Here is a 17,780-nt window from a genome sequence, read left to right on the forward strand (position 1 = left end):
GCAAATAAAATAACGGACCATAACAGTCTGTGTCAAAACTTTCATAATGACGCACAATACCCAGTAGTGGGCTTGTTAGATCATATGGTAGTTCTATTTTTAGTAGTTCTTTGAGAAATCTCCATGCTGTTTTTCAAAGAGGTTGTGTTAATTTACATTCCTACCAACAGTATAGAAGAGTTCATTTTGCTACACAACTTCATCAACATGTTATTTTTTGTCCTTTTAACAATAGCTATTCTAACTGTTGTAAAAAGTTATCTCACTGTGATTTTATTTGCATTCCTCTGATGATTAGTGATGTTGAGCATTTTTTCATACATGCATTGGGCAATTGTATATCTTCTTTTGGATAAATGTCTATTCATGTCCTTTGCCTACTTTTTAATGGGGTTGTTTTGTTGTTGTGCTGTTGAGTTCAGTTCTCTTTATGTTCTGGATACAAATATATCCTGTCTCCTATTAGATGCATAGTTTACAAATATTTTCTCCCTTTGTGCCAGTGGTCTTTTCACTCTGTTGACTATTTATTTTGCTGTGCAAAAGCTTTTTAATCTAATTAAGTACCATTTGTCTATTTTGGCTTTTCTTGGTTGTTCTTTTGAGGTCTTTGTCATAAATTCTTTGCCTATGCCAATGCCCAAGAGGGTTCTTCCTAGGTTTTCTTCTAGTATTTTTATAGTTTCAGATCTTACATCTATGTCTTAAATCCATCTTGAGTTGATTTTTGTATATGGTGAGAGATAGGAGTCCAATTTAATTCTTCCACATGGCAATCCAATTTCCCCAGCACCATTTATTAAAAATAAATAAATATTTTTGTCAGTGTATGTTTTTTTTTTCATCTTTGTCAAAGATTAGTCAGTTACAAATATGTGGCTTTAGTCCTGGGTTCTCTGTTCTGTTCTATTGATCTGTGTGTCTAATTTTATCCCGAAGCATGCTGTTTTGGTTACTAGAGGCTTGGAATATAATTTGAAGCCAGTTAACATGATGCCTTCAGCTTTGCTGCTTTTGCTTAAGATTGCTTTGGCTATGTGGGCTCTTTTTTGATTCCATATCAATTTTGGAACTGTTTGTTCTAATTCTGTGAAAAATGATGCTGGTATTCACTTAATCTATAGATTGCTTTGGCTAGTATGGTCATTTTTAACAATGTAAATTCTTCTGATCCATAAGAATGGGATGCTTTTCCTTTCTGCCATCTGTAATTTCTTTTCATCAGTGATTTCTAGTTTTTCTTCAGGGATTCTTCACCTCTTTGGTTAAACTTATCTCTACATGTTTGATTTATTTATTTATCTGTTGGTTTATTTATTTTTCATAGCTATTGTAAATGAGATTGTCCTCTTCATTTCTTTTTCAGCTAGGTCACTATTGGTATAATTTTCTCTAAACTTTTCAACTTTTCTATAATCTTAAACATTTTCATAATAAGAAGGTGAATGAAACTGAATGCAACAGACATGTCCAGGAATGGGAAAAAGTGAGTATTTTTAAGAATCAAACCCAAATAATATGAAGTCAACAAATAAAACAAATCTGTCAATTAGTTTTTGCACAGTGGGAAAGACTAAAGTATCCTGAAGCAACTAACATACAAATAACTAATAAAAAGGATTTAATTGGCAGAGCTAAGATAACCAGGTTAGTCACTGAGGTCTGACAGAATTTTCACCCTGTATTTTAGAGCCACCCACATGTGGACTGTACTAAAAAGTGCTGCACTTCTAGTTTTCCCTTTACTACAGAGGAAATGCAGATAGTTAATAACATCATCAACCATAAGCTTTTAAGGTTCAGCATCCTAATAAAACTGATGAATCTTGACTTGCAGCCTCAGCAGTTAAATGACTGCTATGAAAATCACTGCCAATGGCCAAGTTGCATGAAAGAATAATTATACATGTTTACTGTTAACCATCAGTCAAATCCAAGAGCTGTGAGATAAAATATGAAGTGTAATTAAATGTGAACAGTCTGAGAGCCCACCTGCCCCAAAGACACACACACAGACTCACACACACACAATTAATACAATAATTACCCTTGAATACTTTTCCTGGCAATTAAAAATATCTACTAAAAAATACAATACAAAACGATAAGTCCTAAATGACATTCTTAAAAAAGGAAATCCAATCAGCTGTAAACAAATTGATAAGAAAATGCTATGATGGCTGAATGTTAATAGAAATATTAAACCATTCCCTTCACAATCATCCTTTCTTGAGCAACTGTGCCAGCCATAGTGAGACACATTCCCCATATTTAAGTGCATGATTTATGGCTCACTTTCTTCCATAGCTTTTATGAAAAGGCATTTTTTAGATGTCCCATGTGAGTTGCTAACATCTGCACTGATGAAAGAATTGTAAAGAGCAAAATTCACAAAGGATTACCACTATCGGATTTTTAAAAAGAGAAGCAATACATCATAATTTGATGTACTGATAGTTTTTGAAGTACTTTCCGATGTAAACTTCAAAGGATCATAATGAATATTTAATTTCAATTGCAGCACACATTGAGGGTTCAAAATTATTGGCCACTAGGAAACTAAATCCACTGATAAAGAATGTAACCACTTATTACATCCACAATCATGATTTGGAGCTATGATTATATGTAAATCTAATGTCTCTACAATTGGTAATTGTGAGATTAACTGGATATTTCTGCAACCTTAAAATAGGGTAAACAATCAATAGTGAGAGGAGTTAATCAGTTAATGGTTAGCAGTTGCAGCTGCAAAATGAATCACCATTCTTTGAAAATCTGAATTTTAATCCTGAATGGTCTCTACATTATAAGTAAGCACTATTCTGAAGCCTTTTATTATTAAGTCTCTTACCCTGTCTTCAGTTGCCAGCTGTGTATATATTAGACATGGGGAAAATAACAAATTCCAATTGGAGAACAGCTTGAAATTGAGGGTTCTTGAGGGAGGCAAAAGGTCAGGGATTCTAGAGAGGAATAACAGGTTTGTGGTTATGATTGTGTTCTGTGCAGAGAGAGCTGTGTTTGAACAACTCTACCACTTTCATGCTTTTCCATGCCTTTACTTCTTCATTTGTGAGATGAGCATTTTAATAGGTGCCTACCAGGTGGGTATGTTGTAATAATTCAATGAGGTAATACACGATAAAGTCTTTGCCATAGTATCTGACAAGTAGTAAGCACTCAGTAAATTTGGCTAGGATTAATGCTGCTGTTGTAGTTTAGCGTTGATGTCTGGTGTAATTCAAATGACTTTTACTAGTAGCTTTTCCCATCAGTAGCTTTGTTGCTGGCGGTGGTGCTGGTAGAGACTGTAGCAGCTAACAATGGGAATATTTGTTGCTGGTACCAATGTTTCTTTAAATTTCTGCCTAGTTTGGTGGAGAGTTAAAAGAACACACCCTTGTCTTATGGTAGAGCCCTAGTTCTTAGAATTCCCCTCTACCTCTTTCCCAACATGCTTACTCTATGTCTGCTTGAAATGCTGTTTGTATAGAGGAAAACTATGCAGACATTTAAAGAAACGCGAGTATCAATAACGTGAAATATTCCCATTGTTAGCTTAATCCGTAAATATAACTGTCAGTTTCTGATTGCTTATCACTTTCTACCCATTTTCAAAGGCATCGCACATTTTCCCCTGGGTCCTGGAATGCAATCATTTAGAATGATGACTTTTCCTTTGGCAAAACACTTACTTTGGTGGGGGCTGGAGGGTGGAGGGTGGGGAGAAGGGTGGAGGGCTAGTTCTTAACCCTTTCTGAGATTGCCTGTAGAGTTCTCCTCCCGCGTCCTGAACTAATTTTCTCTGTGGCTCTTGCCTCTGACCATATAAAAATGGACCACACATGTGTTATTCTCCATTGCATCCCGAACACCCTCGCATATGAGCTGATGTGGGTGGGTTTTGGAAAAGTTTTTTTGAATGATAGAATGAATGGTAAAAGAAAGTCTGAGAGAGAGAGAGAGAGAGAGAAGAGAGGGAAAGGAAGAAGAAAGGACAGTTTTAATCTCAGTTCTGAAGTCAGAATACTAAGTATGAAACATTTGATTGCTTTTTGAAAAAATGCAAACAGGGTTCATTGGAACTTTCAAGAATAGTTTAGCTTAAAAAATGAAGGATTCAGAGAAAACTCAAAAATAAATGCAAAAGTTATTAAATAAGTGAGCTGTTCTCTTCCAAGAACAATAAAAAGGGAGTGAAGGAAGAGTTAAATAACACCCATAAAAAAAGATTTCCTTAAAGCTATGATTATTACAGATCAAAATAAAGATACCAGTTGTTTATATCATCTTTCTTCCTCAAATACCTTTCAAAGCAGCAAGAGTGATACCTATCTGCCTGGAACAGTTTAGGACTGTTTCTGCCAAGGTGACTTATCAAGCCACTTTCTAACTGACACATTTTTCATGGTTTCCTTTCTGGCTATATTCAAATGACCACAGTAAGTAATCCCCAAGGATATTAACATTTGGAATACATATGCCCACGGAGGTTTTTAATATAAATGAATATTTAGAAAATATAAGTTTTGCTTGGAAGTCTCAACCATTTCACATTTCATGAAAGTATGTCAAATTTATGTTAGACTTTTAGATGGAGGGCTATATTTCCCCCAGTAGAATAGCATACTATGTGTGTATATATACATACATACATATATATATAATCCCAAGTGTGCATTCAATTCGTATAGGAGGTAATACATGTTAAAGTCTTTACCATTTATATATATATATGAATATATAAATTGAATGCACATTTGGAATAATATGCAACTGCATTGTGTAACAGAAGAGAGGATGCCACATTTAAAAAAATAATTAGAAAAACATTTGGTCAGATAATTAATTCTAACCATACTTGTAAGAAAATAGCACAGAAAACTATAAAAGATAACTTTTTTTTTTTGTACTTTTTAGCCAGGGCTGGGCCTGAACGTGCCACCTCTGGCTGGCACCCTACCCCTTTGAGCCACAGGCACTGCCCTAAAAAATAACTTTTTTTAAATTAGGTAAGCTAATAAGACATTATTTAATAGTGTTAATTAAAAATTCCACTGATCACAACACAAAGCAGCTTCAGAAGAAAGCTTTTATTAAACTTTTCATACCTGTAAAATGCTTCACTCTATAGTGATCAATTTATAGCAGTATTTCTATTATAAAGAAGATATATTCATATCACCTGAGACCAAAATAAATAGTAGACAAGCAACAGTTAACATTTATTAAAGGCACTATATTAATTAGCACCTTATCTAGGTTTTAAAATTTAATCCACTTTAAAAAAATTATATAAGGTCCATGCAATTATTATGCCCATTTTACAAATAAAAAAAAACATGATGTTTTGAATGAAACCAACAGGGGAAATGATAATATGGATTAGGATGGAAGAGGGCAAGATGGTGGACTAGAAGCAGCCTGCATACATCACTCTTGGGGAGAGTGAGAGAAGATGGTAGGGGGCTAAGGGATATTCACCTTCATTCAGATAGACCAATTTATGACTATGATCCAAAATCCAAATACAGCAACAACAAAAATAAATACATGGGATTTAAATTAAAAAGATAATGCACAGCAAAGGAAATAATCAATGGAGTTAATAGACAACCTATGAAATGGAGAACATATTCGTAAACTATATATACATCTAAAAAAGGGCTAATATACAGAATCTAGGAAGAACTCAAACAAATCAGCAAGAAAAAAACAAAGAGCCAATACACAGAGAATATTTTGTGACTATTCTGTAAAATTTTGTAATAAATATTTTGTAAATAAATGAACGATTAGCTAACATTTCCCATTTTCCATATGTGGATGGTGACTTCATGGGTGGCCTTTGGGACACCATGAATATACCATGGGGTACTACTCAACTACAAGAAAGAATGCAATAATGTCTTTTGTAACAAATTGGATGGAATTTGAGACCATTAGCCTAAGTATCTCAGGAATGGAAAGACAACTTCCACGTGTACACTGTAATGACTAAGAGCTAAATCATGGGCAAACCTGGACATAAAGAGATGTAGAGGACACTGGGACCAAGGAGAGGGGCCAGTCATTGGCAGGTTCCTGACCTTGCACAGCAGCACCGAGACACTCAAGCCCTCACTTCTCAGGAGAATCGCCTCTCCGTGACGTACAGGCCACGGGTGACTGCAGAAGCTCCGTTACTGCCTGAGTGACCGAGGAGTGGGGTCGAAAAGAGAAGAGTGAGAGATAATGCCATGGTTTTTGCCCTGAGCAACTGGAGCTGGAATTATAGTTTCTGAGATGGGGACGACCAGGGAAAGGACACATTTGTAAAGGAAGAAATCAAAAAAAGTTGACCCTGCACAAGTTCAGTGTGGGCTGCTTATCTGACAAACAGGTGGAGTCTCTGAGTAGACTGGAGTCAGGAGACAGACCCAAGCTGACAATGGACATGGGAGACTGACTATCCTGAAAGTGAGAGAGAAGGTGAAGATGGGGAAGAGCAGGGGAAACTGAAATGAGACCAAAGACACTCCAACGCTTCATGAGAAATGAGAGAGTGAGGAGACCAAGAGAAGTAAGAAACATAAAAGAGAGAGTGGTGTCCCCGAGCCTAGTGAAGACAGCATTTTAAGAAGGAGTGCATGATGGTGATCTTTGCTCAAGCGCCCATGTAAGAAAAATACAATGAGGATGGAGGATTAACAGTTGGATTTAGCAACTCGGAGGTCACTGATGTCCTTGCCAAAGTAGTAGCTATGTTGTAGATATAATTTTATTTTCTATTTTTTATTTGCTATTAAAAACTCTTTGTAATCCTATTTTTGATATCTGCATTATATCCCATAATGCAAACATAGAATAATTCATTTAACCAAATTTCTGCTGTGGGTATATAGATTATTTCTAATATTTTACTTTTATAAATAGCCCTATAAAATAATTCTTGAATGTAAATCAATAATACAATATTTAAATGAGTTCAAATGAGTGCTAAACCATGCACTAAAATGCAAGGGAAATTTTACTACTAAATAGCATGCACGTATACTAACTATTATACCAAAGATGTTGAGAAAACTCTGAAACACAGTAATCCCTCAGTGGTGCCAAGTATTTTTATTATTTTCTTTTTAAAAGGAAGATGAGATATAGAGAAAAAAAGCATGAAGGAGTCTGTTCACACCCTTTTATGTCAGGACCAAGTGTCCTTTGGACATAATTCTTTCTATGTAAGATTATCTGTGAATAGTCCTATGGGGAAGGTTTCCATTACACATAAGTAGAGTCTTCTTCAAAGGTGCACATAAAATGCAAACACAACAGTTTATAATGAAACCTGCTTTGCAGATCATAAAACATTTCCCATCCATTACTCACTGATGCTCAGAAGACCGTATATGGGTCCTAGAGGCTCCCCATGAAGCTAGTCCCTAAAACTTGTCATTTTTTATTCCTGCCTATCCTTCACCATACATGATCAAGAACTAGTATTTAACATTACCCATGAGTCTTAAGTGTCTGTGAAGGAGCGTGCACATTTTATGAGGTGGCACTAGGTTTTGCTGACCGTCTGGGGTGTGGTCCCCATCTTCCTTCTCTCTCATTACTCTGCTGGTGCACTCTGCTCACAGTTGCCCAGTGAGCACTTTGTTCTCCCCACTTTCGTGCCTTCTGCACAGAATGTCTCCTTTGCCTGGAATGCTGCACTCCTCTCACTATTGGCACTGCAGAAGTTTGGGAATTAGATCTATATCCCAACTTTTTCCTTTGTTAGTTATACAACATTGGGCAAATTATTGAGCTTCTCCAGAAACACTCTATTTCTGATGTGCAATTGGTAATACTAATAATACCTACCTGACAGGCAAGCAGTGAGAACCATATAAAGTAAGACAGAAAAAGCATCTGGCCCAGTAAATATCTAGTATGTTTTTAAACTATCTACTTTTGAGTAGATAGTAAATCCAAATGATTCCAAATTCAAAAATATACAAAGGAATAGATCACCCTTCCACTCTATCCTGCAGATTCAGTTCCCCTACCCTAGGCTAATTTTTTCCACAATGTTTTTGCACATCTTTTAGAGGCATTACATATGAATTGTGGTTCTCAGACTACACAGTCTGACATCTTCTTATTTCACTTTATATATATCTTGCAAGACCTGCTCTTTCTGTACATAAACATGTGTCTCATTCTTTTTTAAACAGCAGTAGTGTTCCATGACACGGATGCACTATCATTAAGTCAACCATTGGCCTAAGGTTAGACATTTAGATTATTAGGGTCTTTTCCCAAACATTTTATTATAAAAGTTTTCAAATGTACACAAATGTGGAAAGAATTTTACACTAAAATACTCATATGCCAAATAGCTAGCTTCTCTCAACAGGATTTTATTATATACTTGCTATGTTACATATTTATCCCTTTACCCTTCTATCTATCCATCGTATGCTTTGGTTAATTTCACAAGTTGCAGATATTATTACATATCCCTGGAAATACCTCATGCATCTATTTATTATTAGATGTTAAACTTTTATCATTACAATGAGTATCATAATAAAAGCTTGTATAAACACCATTTACATATTTATGAATACTTCCTAGAAATTAAATTGCTAGAATGTGCGTTTATAATTTTGAGGGATATTGCCAAATTTCCCTTTGTCAAGTGTAACGATTGACACTCCCATCAGCAAGGTAGGGGAGTGCCTTTTCTCTTCCCCTTTACAGCCCGCTATCATCAGATGTTTAAATATTTATCAATACCAAAGGTGAATAAGTATCCTGTAAGATTATCTTGCATTTATTATTTCGAGTGAAGTTCTACATTTTTTTTTTCATATTTAAGAACCATTTGCTTTTTCTTCTGGTACAATGTCCTATATCCACAATACCTTGTATTTATTTTATTGTGGCAATAACATTTAACATGAGAAAAAAAGTTCAATGTATGTTTACAATGCAATATTGTCAACTACAGGCATAATGTTGCACAGCAGATCCTCTAATTATTCATTTTACAAAACTGAAATTTTATACTCATTAAACAGTGTCCTATGGCTTGGTGCCCATAGCTCAGTGAGTAGGGCGCTGGCCACATACATAAGGCTGGCGGTTCAAGCCCGGCCTCGGCCTGCTAAACAATAATAGACTACACAGTACACAGACTACACAGTCTTTGATATCTACACAGTCAATAACAACAACAAAAATTGCTGGGTGTTGTGGTGGGCACCTATAGTCAATAACAACAACAAAAAAGGAAGTGTTTCAGATTGTGTGTGAAAACAACACACTGTACCCCAGAAGTGCATTAATGTACATAGTTACCATTCAATAAAAAAAAAAAAAGAAAAGAAAACAACAACAACAAAAATTGCTGGGTATCGTGGTGGGCACCTATAGTCCCAGCTACTTGGGAGGCTGAGGCAAGAGAATTGCTAAAGCACAAGAGTTTGAGGTTACTGTGATGCTCTGGCACTATACTGAGGGTGACAGAGTGAGACTCTGTCTCAAAAACAATAACAACAACAACAGCAACAAAACCAAACAAACAAACCCAGCATCCTTGATTTCTCTCTGTCCCCAAAACCTGGCAACCACTATTCTATTCTCTGTTTTTTGGGCTTGACTATTACAAACATCTCATGGGATTATGCAGTATATGTCTTTCTGCAAATGGCTTATTTCATTTAGCATAATGTCCTCCAGGTTCACCCATGTAGAAGCAGAGGCAGGACTTCCTTCTGCCAGATGAAATTCCACATTTTCTTCATCCCTTCATCCACTGATGGATGTTTAGGTTGTGTCCATTATCTTGGCTGTTGTGAATAATGCTGCAGTGAACACAGATGTGCTTTTTGAGATCTTTATTTGACTTTTTCTGGATATATACCCAGACATGGGATTGAGAGATCAGAGGGCAATTCGATCTTAGTATTCGGAAGCAGCTCCATAACGTTTCCAGGGTGGCTGTACCATTTACATTCTCACTGACAGTGTACAAGGTCTCAAGTTCTGCACATTTTCACCAATACTTGCTATTATTTTTATAATAGCTGCATTTCTTTTTATTTCAACTCTATTCTGTTACCTATTTTTCTACTGGATGACTGGTCTTTTCAAATTGATTTATAGAACTTTCATATACGTAGTCATTACAAAAGTTTTGAGATACACAAAAATCAAGAAACATGAAATCTGCATAGGCAAAAATAAACGAAGCCCTCCCAGCAACACTGATGAGCCGAGCAAGGTGAAACTTGCACAAGTGAATCAGAAAAGACACTGTGGGCTGTGTTTCTTGGAAGTGAAATTATGGACCATAACAAAGTCTGTGTCAAAACTTTCACAGTGGCTCGGCGCCTGTGGCTCAAGCTGCTAAGGCGCCAGCCACATACACCTAAGGTGGCGGGTTCGAATCCCCAGCCCGGACCCGCCAAACAACAATGACGGCTGCAACCAAAAAATAGCCAGGCGTTGTGGCGGGCACCTGTAGTCCCAGCTACTTGGGAGGCTGAGGCAGGAGACTCGCTTGAGCCCAGGAGTTGGAGGTTGCTGTGAGCGTGATGCCATGGCACTCTACCCAGGGGGATAGCTTGAGGATCCGTCTCAAAAAAAAAAAAAAAAAAAAACTTTCACAGTGACCCACATATAAAGGAAACTAGCTAATGAGCTGCTAACATTTTTTCCAAGGTTGCCATTTCTATCTTGACTCTAATATGACTTATTGTTCCAAGCATAAATTTATTTTTATGTAAATTTTTTCCCAAGAAGTAATAAATGCTGATTTAGTATTCCTACTTACTGCTTCTATCTCAACCCTCAAACACCTACACTCACATTCTACTGAATTATCTGTAAGGTCCAAATATGCCATGGCATTCCCATTTATAGGCTCTTATATACGTTGCTGCTTCTTTGTGAAACATTTTTCAGTACTTTTTTCCTAGCTAATTGCTACTGGTCATTCAAGACTTTGCTAAAAGGCTGCTTTTACAGCAAAAGTTTTCCTTCTTCCCCAAGGCTCATTTCAATGGCCTTGCCCTTTTCTTTCACAGCATCTTATGTTCACTCTGACCAGAACATTATCCTTCTGTAATGTAATTAGCTATTTCCCTGCTTTCTCCCCCAAATCTTTATATTTTATTCATTCATCATTGTATCTTCACCTCTGGCCTAGTATCTGGCATACAAGCAGATGCTCAACAAATGTTCAAAAACTGTAAGGAAGCGAGAGAAAAAGGAAAGGAGGAAGAGAGAGTGGCAGCGAAACACAGAGGGTGTTACGGGCTGAACCCTGTCCCCCCGCCCCAGTTTATGTATTGGATCTCTGACCCTCAATACCTCAGATTGTGACTGTATTTGGAGATAGAGCCTTTAAAGATGGGATTAAGGTAATATGATAAGGTCATTAGGATGGGTCCCAATCCAAACTGGTTGGTGACCTAATAAGAAAGGGAAATTAGGACACACCAAGAACGCACACGCACAGAGAAGAGACTCTCTTAGGACACAGCAAGAAGGTGGCCGGTCTGCAGATCCTGGAGAGAGGGCTTAGAAGAAACCCAACCTTGCCATAGCTTCCATCTCGAATGTCCTGCTGAACAACTGGGAGAAAATAAATTTCTGTGGTTTAAGCGCCCGTACTGTGGTATTTTGTTATGGCAGCCTTCTGCCAGAGAGTCAGAAGATATTCAAGGAAAGATGGCTGGATTGGGGAATGCCTAACGGTGGGCCATTATAGGCATATGGAAGCATGCATTGTCCTGGCATGTATGTCGCAACTGAGAAAAAAAATGAGCCTTTATTTTGAATTCAAGAACAAAGGATAAAGCTGATTTTAAACTAAAATCTTTGTTCTTTACAGTATGAACATATAGTTAAATTTTATTTTGATTGGGAAAGCCTCTCTTAGTTAAAATTCTCATGAATTTAAGTCTAAAATTAGAATGGGCTTACACGGTGTGAGAATTTAGTCTGATAATAATAAACCACTCCAACTTAAGGAGGTACATGCATTCATAGCAATATCTCATTGTTGGGATTTTAAGCACCTATCATTTTTTGCCTGTCTATAAACTTAGTGTTTTTCTGATTTAGTATTACCCTCTTCACTACTGGGTTAGTTTGTTTCAAAAAGATGCTTTCCTTCGAACATAAAACTTGACTCAATGTCATTATCAAATAAGAAAAATTAATCATTAGAAATGAAGTCCTTGTGGGTAGTTTTGATGGTTGTATTTTGTACAGCATTAAAAACTAGAGACGGTTTTTTAAAAACGGTTCAGTTCCCTTCAGATTTTAGGGAAATTAACATATCTATGATAATACATTAACCATTAAGTAAAATCAAGTAATATCTGGTTTTAATTTCAAGATCTGATTGAACTGTGTGAATTATATTCTGTCTATATTATGATAGCTATGATCTGGAGGTGACATGGTTAATTTCCCTGCCAGACTATAAAATCACCCAGCTAGGAATGGTGAAAGCTATTAATCAGGAAGATAACCTTTGAAAGCTTTGCTCCTTTCATAATGGTTGCTAGTTAAATACGAACATCTGGGAAATCATTATGAATTCATTGTGCATAAATCTATTGCCCTATGTACAGAGCTCCTTCTTCTTACAAACAGACTTTATATACTAAGGAGAGAATAAATGTATCAAATTTTTATTTTTTGCCATGCACTGATTTGATGCACCATTTATTAACAACATCAACACTGCCCTTGGATGTCCATACTTGCTATAAAATAGAAATAATAATAATTAGCTGAGAACGTATCTAGATGGCTTTGTGTATCACCAATGCTTGGAAAGTTTAAATGGTTTGAATGTGCTAATTTTATAATGTTGTCTCAGAGGTTCACTTTGATATTTATTTTACATGGCATATAATGTAAACTGACAGAAATGGCCTTTTATTTTATGTATACATACAAACATAGACATATAAAGCTGACTAGTTTAAAAAGCGATTTCCATAAGCTATCTTTATTCATGTGGTGTATTTTACTGGTAATCTAAAAATAATCTTTCATCATGGCCACCTACACCCTTCGATTAGGAGACTTCTTACAGACACAAGTAACTTAAGGCCTAAGTTACTTATAAAAAGTAAAAAGCCAAAGAGAGTCATTTAATTTTTAACTAAATAAATATATTTTCACTGAAATAAACCTGATTGCCAATGCCTGAAGATTTTGAGAGGTAGCTCCCATACCAATTGCAAAGAAAGACTGAATTTTATGAAATGGGAAAATGTAAACAGATTACAGCTCTGCCTAATGCTACTAAAACACTAAGATTCTTTTGTCATAAATCTTAATTTTCTAAAGTGTGTAAATAGGACAGACTCTAATCCCAGATGAAATTTTTTTGAAAGTTGTTTTTAAAAATGTGGTAAGAGAGAGTTCTCTTTATAGTGTTGCCAAATAACGTTGCCTCTGGATGCTTCTTCATTGTCACTTTAGCCAAGTTAGACCACGATGAGAACAAGTCTTTTTGTTTTTAATCCAACAAAATAATTTAAGCTCTAGATTTTTTATTAAAATACATTTAAAAAGGGCTTTCAAAAGCTTGGCATTAAGGGTATACATATTTACCCATAACAGTAAGTAACATGCATATGTATAATGTAACCCGCAGGCAAAATACAGTATGCATCTGTTCATTTATACTTGTGGATAAGAGATTTCCATTCCCCACAGTAAGCCCTTCTGCATTCACAGTGGAGAAAAAAAAAATTGCAATACATCAATAGGAAAAAATATAGCTATAGATAAACAGAAGGCTAAAGTACTGTATAAATTAGATTAGAAAATCTTTTTTTATTTTTTATTTTTTGAGACAGAGTCTCACTATGTCACCCTTAGTAGAGTGCTGTGCCATCACTGCTCACAGCAACCTCAAACTCTAGGGCTTAAATGATTCTCTTGCCTCAGTCTCCCAAGTAGTTGGGACTACAGGTGCCCACCACAATGCCCAGCTATTATTGTTGTTGCTGTTGTTGCAGTAATCATTGTTGTTTCTCTGGCCTGGGCCTGCCAACCTTGGTGCATGTGGCCAGCACTGTGCTACAGGCACTGAGCCTAGATTAGAAAATCTTGTTAGAGACCCTCATATCCCTTACATTTGTGACACTTAACAAAATTATTAACTGGGTAAATATCAACAAAATTGGTTTGCTGTTTGTCCCCCCGTTAGACTGTGAGTGGTGAAAGCTTTATCTTGAATACCTAGCAAGACAGGCACATAGCAGATACTCAGCCAATACCTGTAGGAAGGAAGCTAAAGTTCAGGGTAAACTTGAGATACTGAAGCACGTGTGAAGAACCACTGTTTACCTAGAGAAGGGGGAAAGGAAAGTATCGGAGGTAACAGTCATTGCCAATCTCCTACAGATCAGTTCCTATGGACGCACCATTTCTTTAATACACAGAACAGCTCTGGACTGAAAGTCCATTAGGCAGCTGGGAAACTGAAATTAAAGAGATTAAGGGACCTTTCCCTTTAGCACAGCTAAGGCCACCTCCCCTCAAAGAAAAAAGATAGCTCTTTAGCTTTTGTTTTCACAAGGGAGAAAACCATTTTTTCCTCCATCTCCCAAGTCAGTGATTTGAAAGCTTGCTCATCAGTATCATCTGAGCAATGATTAAAAAGTATCTGGGCGGGTGGTGTCTGTGGCTCAGTGAGTAGGGTGCTGGCCCTATATACCGAGGGTGATAGGTTTGAACCTGGCCCCAGCCAAACTGCAACAAAAAATAGCTGGGCACTGTGGTGGGTGCCTGTAGTCCCAGCTACTCAGGAGACTGAGGCAAGAGAATTGCCTAAGCCCAAGAGCTGGAGGTTGCTGTGACCTGTGACACCATGGCACTCTACTGAGGGCAACAAAGTGAGATTCTGTCTCTAAAAATAAATAAATAAAATAAAATAAAATAAAAACTATCTGGGTCATCCAGCCAGAGACACCCTGATTCAGAAATCTAGGATCCTCCCAAGAATTTCTGTAGTTAAAAATCTCTATAGGTGAACTGAGGTGTATTCACCCTTGAAGGGCTGTTCTTTTCCAAGCCTATCAAGTATTCTATTCCTATTTTCTGAATTATAAACATGTACCTGGTTGAAATGGGAAGATTAGAAGTGTATGCACACTGATATTTCCTAAACAGCTATTTAAGTTCCAGGCACTGTGTAGAAGGGTTTCACATATATTGCCTTGCACGTGTATTCTTTAGTGAGCAGTAGAGATCGGATCGATGCTTAAATAGGCCCAATTATCATTCCTTTAATCTTATACAAACCAATAAACACACATCTTATTCTTAAAACATACCTCTATCTCTCTTTAAAATGGCAAATATCATTTGCTCATTTCAAGACTTGTTTAACAACGCAATTAAAAACAAAAAACAGGAAAAAGCCTTCCTCTTAGCCCAAGAAATTAAAGACTTGAGTTAGTGCTGTCTCCTTGTCCTACCTATTAAAATGAAGTACCCCAAATGTCCTGCAAAGCCCTTCACAAATGTTTAGGGACCGTTAAGGGTTATTTCACATGTGCACTTGAACAAGCACTGTCGCCTACTACATGGTGCCTGCCATTCTCCTCTTCTCCTGCTGTAGACACCCCCTACAGCCATGAGGCCTGAGACTCAGTTTCTGAGATCTTCGGTGATGTCTAAATGTGTTTGGCAGCTGCCTCTGTCAGACAGATCACTGATTTACTACCAACGTGCCGGATACCACTGCCTTTAACAAACATTGTGCCCATTTCATATGGATACCACTATCTCCTATTGCTTTGCTGCCAGGGAACCAGAACCTTCATGGAGCTAAGGGCTTTGGGTTCTCTGAAATTCATAACACGTAGAAGTTTACTCTTGTGTTTCAAGAAAAGTGGGTAGGTGGCTGGAATGCCTCATTTCCTGATCCGGTGTTGTATTTTTTCACACCATTACTAAAGCAGTATTGCTCCAAAGACTCTCAGGACCATAGGAAGGAGTTCTGTTTAGTCTCTGTAGTTCCCTCCTGCCTATCTATAAGATTCACATGGTATTTTAAGAAAGAATGGCTGGGAGACAAATCAACTTATAGGCATCGTGATATCTGCAGAAGTATCACTCCCCTAAATTATTAAACTTTTGTTTCTAGAACACTGTTGCCTAACTTTATGTTCCCTGGGAGGGAGATTTGTCCCCAGAAATGCTGTCCAGTATCTCTTAGGAATTTTATACTGTCTGGTAGTTCCCTTAGTCCAACAGACATGCCCAAAGATACATGAACTTTGGTCATGGGCTTGAATTAGGCTCAAGCTAGAGACAGCCATGATCTCCGCATAAATGTGAAACTGCTTTCCAAAGTACAGGTTAAGAAGAGACAGGAATGTTTGAGGTGTTGGGAGAGGGGTTCTTTTACTTCTCCTCCTTGTCTTTTTCAATACCTCACATACATGGCATAGACGTCTCTGAATAAATATTTTATTTAACATACGCAGGAAACCCTCCTCCTGGAGGAAAAGTCCTTCATCCAGAATAGAATCATGTCTGCAGGAATAATGACCTAGTGAAACAAACCTGGAAGATTGTAGGAAGGGGTAAATTATCAGACGCCAGGACTCTAGGTAAACATGAATTTACACTAACTTATCAGACCTCCCAGAGAGTTTCCTTCCCCCACCCTTTTATGAATCTGGTCTTCACTCTGCCTCCCCTGAACCCACCATCATGGTCATGGCTAGGCTTCTTGTTCTCCCTAAGGGGATATCTTACTTCTTGCTCCCTTATGTTTTCTTCTAGGCCTTATTGCCACCTGTCTTTACAATCTCTTCTATCTGATCGTCTTATTTCTGAATCAATTTTTTTCCAGTTCAGATACTAACCATGGATACCCTATTTCCTTATCCCAACTTTCAGAGATAATTGCCTCTTACGGAGTTTATGAAAGTCTTCAGTTTCCATGAAGTTCAAACAAGTTGAACAATGATTTCAACAGGTCCTATGATAGCTACACCTGTACCACTCGGATTCTTTTACAAACCACACCTGAACCACATCTGTCTCAATGACAAAGCCTATTCTTTGGCAGAGTTAATTGGATGGTATTGAAGGGAGGTGGGAGCAGTGGTAGAAGCAGGACTCTAGAATAGTTGTGTTTAATATTCTGACTCGGCTTTGTTCCCAGTTTTGTGAGACCCAAGATGTTGGGACTTTGCCCTGTAGATGATGGGCAACCACTACAGGTTTTGGAGCAGGGTGGTATGATGAAATGGAGCCTGTCCCTAATGGGCAGTATGAATCCATGAAGGGAGGCATCAGGGCAGGTGAGTATTAGGACATAACAGAAGAAAAGGGCAACAGAGTTATTTTTTTAAAATGAAAGAGGTTTTAGGTGAAGAATGTATCTGTCAGCTACAATGGCAATGTGGCCAGCATAACTTGTAGAAATTCAAAAGAGAATAAAATGTGCTAACTGGGTTATAACACATATCAGATAATGGGGTTTGAAGTAGCGGATGATACAGAACAATGGCTTGCAGAGAGAAAATATAAACGGAAAGGCAAAAAATAATTTAAACTGTGGCACAAAGAAACAGAGAGAATAGAACACTAGTATAGAACAGAATAACACTAGAATAGAACCTTGGGACAGCCATAGTTATCAGAATACAAGAGTGAGGCTCACATTTTAGCTAGTAAGTGGACATGAAAGGCTGATTTCCATCGTAACTCTTATTAAATGGTGATATCTAAAAAATAGTAACTTGTTTCACTTTTAC

The 17,780-nt window shown here is 37.2% G+C and overlaps 1 protein-coding gene across 2 annotated transcripts in view; it reads right to left on the reverse strand.

Annotated features, from left to right (window-relative positions):
• The window catches only part of RNLS (renalase, FAD dependent amine oxidase), a 273,753-nt gene that overhangs the window by 188,102 nt on the left and 67,871 nt on the right, over positions 1-17,780 (reverse strand). The window lies entirely within an intron of this gene.

Source organism: Otolemur garnettii, unplaced genomic scaffold (assembly GCF_000181295.1).
Source record: "Otolemur garnettii isolate 467f Iridium unplaced genomic scaffold, OtoGar3 scaffold00008, whole genome shotgun sequence".
NCBI lineage: Eukaryota > Metazoa > Chordata > Mammalia > Primates > Galagidae > Otolemur > Otolemur garnettii.